This window comes from Drosophila miranda (assembly GCF_003369915.1).
Source record: "Drosophila miranda strain MSH22 chromosome Y unlocalized genomic scaffold, D.miranda_PacBio2.1 Contig_Y1_pilon, whole genome shotgun sequence".
NCBI lineage: Eukaryota > Metazoa > Arthropoda > Insecta > Diptera > Drosophilidae > Drosophila > Drosophila miranda.
Window position 1 is genome coordinate 4255165 of NW_022881603.1, and position 4544 is coordinate 4259708.

General features: G+C 46.7%; 1 long non-coding RNA gene across 1 annotated transcript; it reads left to right on the forward strand.

Moving 5' to 3' along the window:
- Nucleotides 1-2102: 2102 nt before the first annotated feature.
- LOC117191813 lies at nucleotides 2103-2772 on the forward strand. Its single transcript, XR_004474080.1, has 2 exons — nucleotides 2103-2558; nucleotides 2636-2772. It is a non-coding gene; the product is annotated as an uncharacterized LOC117191813 (long non-coding RNA).
- Nucleotides 2773-4544: the final 1772 nt, after the last annotated feature.

The following is a 4544-nucleotide window of genomic DNA, read 5'->3' on the forward strand; positions in this document are numbered from 1 at the left end:
TGAGAGTCCTTGGTCCTCGCCAGTAGTACTTGTCCGGAAACCGGGAAAAGTCAGAGTTTGTTTGGACAGCAGAAAAATGAATGAGGTTACGGAAAAATATGCGTACCCCCTTCCCCAAATAGATGGCATTCTCAGCCGTTTACCGAAGGCAGTGTTCATAAGTAGTCTCGACCTGAAGGATGCATATTGGCAGATCCCCTTGTATCCGGCATCTAGGTGTAAAACTGCATTCACGGTTCCAGGGAGGCCCTTGTATCATTATAAAGTCATGCCGTTTGGTCTCTGTAATGCCTCTCAAACCATGACACGCTTAATGGATAAAGTCATTCCTGCGTCGCTTAGAAACGAAGTCTTCGTTTATTTGGACGACTTATTGCTGGTGTCAGATACGTTTGAGAGACATTTACTCGTTTTGGACACCGTGGCCTCGCGGATTCGGGAAGCTGGCTTGACCTTAAATATCGAGAAAAGTAAATTCTGTGTGCGCTCTGTGAGATACCTAGGGCATATAATAGGAGAGGGTGGTATTCGCACTGACCCCGAAAAAGTCTCGGCTATTTCGGATTTTCCATTGCCGACGTCGTTGAAAGCGTTGAGAAGCTTTCTGGGATTGGCAGGGGGGTATCGAAAATTCATAAACAACTTTGCGTCTGTATCCGCCCCGTTGACCGACCTATTAAAGCCGAAGCAAAAATTCGTGATGACAACAGAAGGCAAGGAAGCTTTTGAGCGGTTAAAGGGCATGCTAGGCTCGAAAATTGCTTTGTTTAAAATTTCGCCGTAGCACTTCCTGCCCCACCTGGTACGATACTTCCTGTGCCCTCAGGTCATAATGCCGTCGATTTCGCTCCCATTGCTTCCGCATCACTTCACACGCTCTCTTTCTGACGATATCCAATGAATCCTCACGTGTGAAGGTCGCTGCCTTGTCCTCTAACATCCCCAATTTCCTCAGCAAAGAATACGTTGCGCCTGAAGACACCATCTGCTGGCCGAAAACCATATAGTAGGGCGTGGATCCTAACCCTGAGTGAACCGCCGACCTCAACGCACAGCATATTTTGCTAAGACTCTCATCCCAGTCTTTCTGGTCACTGCGAATATACGACCGAATGGCAGCGATGACCGAACGGTTGACTCGCTCCGAAGCATTGGCTTGGGGAGCGTGGACAGCTGTTAGCGTGTGCGTTATTCGATGCCTTCTGAGCAGGCCTTGAAACTTCTCGGATCGAAATTGCGATCCGTTGTCAGATACAATTCCCTCTGGAACTCCGAAAGTATGGAATAACTCCTCCTCTAAATACCTCAGCACAACATCCGCATTTAATTTTTTTACAGCCTTGAGGAAAACAAATTTCGAATAATGGTCCAGGACAATAAAAATTCCTATATTTCCACTGCGAGACCTAGGATACGGACCTAAGAAATCAATATAGAGACGCTGGAAGAACCTTTGCGACTCGACCGCTTTTCCCATCGGTGGACGTAACGGAGCGTTTGGAGCTTTTGACATTTTACATTGCTCGCAGGCTGCCACGTAGTCTTTTACGTCATTGACGAGTCCGGGCCAGAAATAATAACGCCGAATCCACTCGAGTGTCTTGTGGACTCCACCATGGGAAGCCAGCGGATCATCGTGTGCTCTCTTAAGCACTTCTTTGACCATCCCCCTGGGTACCCACAACTTCCAAGCAAACGCGTCGTTAAGGATGTCTCCTTTTACATGCTCGGATCGCCGATAGATCAGAGAATCAACTATTTTAAGGTCGGGGAGTTGAGCCATATTGCTCTTAATTCCCTCCATCAGTTCCAAATATTCTCCCGATTTGAAATGAGCTGACTCAATGTCCACCAGCAAGCCATTGCTGAAATCCACTGCAGCCACTTGGTCATATGGGACCCTGGACAAGGCATCCGGAACAACGCTAAGCTAGGGCCAATGTTTCTTAAGGCGCGAGTTAGACGGAAAGTGGGGAACTCGATTTATGAGCTGGAAGATCTGCAAGGAAAGCTCATCGGAAGGTACCACGGGAAGGATATCCGGCAAGTGTAGCTACAAGCCTTGTGGATTCCTCAAGGCAGGCATTATCCCCAAGTCTGACTTTGGCAGGCGGGATTTTGTAAGAGGCTTGTAGCTGAGGGCGTAAACTAAATTGACCGCCAACGGCGTTGTATGGGCAGCCATAGTCTCGCTGCTACTGGGGGTTTTGGAGTCAGGGGCTCTTAAACGGTGCTCTGAAAGGTTGGCTCCCTCTGGGGGTGAGTTAACGCTGATGGCAGGTGAAGAGAAAGAGGAGAAAGCGATGACATTCGAACGTCATCCAGCGGATCCGACCGGTCTCATAGTGGATGGGAGCGTGTCCATCTTCCGTTTGGAATTTGGATGTCGAGCGACCAACATCGCCCCGAACAGGCTCAGCAAAAATCATTAATGAAAAAGTTCCAAAGTCAAGAAAAGAATATTGTCAAAGCGCGAGTGGTATCCAGCAGCAGCAAAGCAAAAGTCGCGGGACTACGATAACTGAAGCTAGGTCGGCCACTGGGGCCAAGATTGACGGGTAAGAGGCACAAAAAGTGGGATACCACAGATCTTTCGGGGCCGAATACGTTAGACGGTTCTTTCTCCCTGCACTAGATTTGGCGCCTAGCAATTTGGGCTGGCGAAGCAGCGGCGCTCCAAGCAGCTGATCCGTCGCAGCACAGAGCGAGGGAGCAGAGACGCAGAAAAAATTCAGAGAGGCTCGACCTTCGCGGGCAGCCGGATCGACGTCGGTGAGGCGGCGGCCACAAAGCGGGACGGTCGATAATCCGCGATAGCGGAAAGTTCAGCACCGGCGAAATACGAACGGAGAAAAAGGAGGAAAATAGCGCAAATCCTACCTAAACGTGCCGTATGGCAAATACAGTTAACAAGGCCCAATTAAGATCCGCAGTACATAGGGAAGGAAAGAGTTAGTGTGTGTTGTTGGAGTTCAATACTCAGAGCTGCAAGGGTAATGCTCCAAAAAAATAAAGAGGGCGAGCGGAGCCAAAGGTGATGCGCGCATAGGCAGAGAGTGAAAGCGGGGGAGAGAGATAACACGCAAGCAGCAAAGGCAGAGCCCAATAGGAGAGCGAGCGAGCTATAAAAACGCTCGCCAGCAACGGAGCCGAAGGGGGCTGGCGATAAGCCGAGTGAAGTAACATAAGTTAACATAAGAGTAAGCAGAATAGTACCGAGAAGCAGAACAGCTATTTAAGTTTACATACATATACATAAAAAAGAAATGCAGAAATGAAGAACAGCAGTGAGGGAGCATAGAGTAGGAAAAGAAGGGCAAGAGGAAGAGTGAATATGAAACTAAAAAAAATCCATAAATAGATAATAGATGCACAGATCAAAACAACAACGAGGGGGAACGTTGTGAGTTGCTGCGGACACCGCAACTCTACAGTTATACCCGATACTTAGTCAGTATGGCTCTCCTCCGGCAGACGCCGCTAATATTGAACGACACGACAAAGAGTGCGTGCGAGAGAGACAGAAAATCAGTCTGAGCGTGACGTCGGGCGCTGCGTAGCCACTGCAAATTGATTTGTTCCTATTGGCTATAAAAATGATCTGATCTGATCCAGATTCAGCAATCTGATAGATATGGTCATTATCTATGATTCTGCGTTTTTAGTTTTCTCGAATGTGCAATATTGTGGATGCAACAGATTTTCGTCCTTTGTGTGGGCGGAAGGGGGTGGGGCGAAATTTTGAGATACACGTTTTATAGTAAGATCTAACAGAAGTGCGGATACCAAATTTGGTTACTCTAGCCTTAATAGTCTCTGAGATTTTTGAATATCCCCAGATTTTCGTCCTTTGCGGGGGCGGAAGGGGGTGTGGCGAAATTTTGAAACAAAAATTCGTCTCGGTCCGATATATTAGGAGTGTGGATACCAAATTTGTTTGCTCTAGCTTTTATAGTCTCTGAGATCTAGGCGCTAATGTTTTTTTTTTTTTTTTTTTTCATGTGGAAAATTTGTTTTTTATTGTAAACAAGTTTACTGCTACCTTTCGTGGCAACTTAATCTAGTTTTACATTTAAGGGGAAAAACAATTGATCACAGGAGATACATACTTAAACTTAATGTTACATATATGGAGTAGGTACATACATTATTTAGAATATTTTTAATGAGATGTTATAGGAGGGATCCTCCTTTTGAGTCTTCTTTTCCTTGGCGGGTTAATTAGACGTCTGGCTAGCGCATTAGGGTGACCACCAAGTCGTTGCACGCTCCTTGCTGCATGTAATTGTATAACATCGCCCACTTTGGGAACCTTTAGGTCCCTCTCGATGTCGCTGTTTCGTATGTACCATGGAGCATTGCATATTCGTCGTAGAATTTTTGACTGAGCAACTCTAATTTTATTTAAGTTGGTTTTTGACGCGATGCCGTAAACTTGAAGTGCGTATTTTCATATGGGGCTGAGGATGGACTTGTATATCGTAGCTAATGTTTTACTCTAAGCAAAGCCGCCTATGCTACGTGTGTGTTAGAGAGAGACAGGG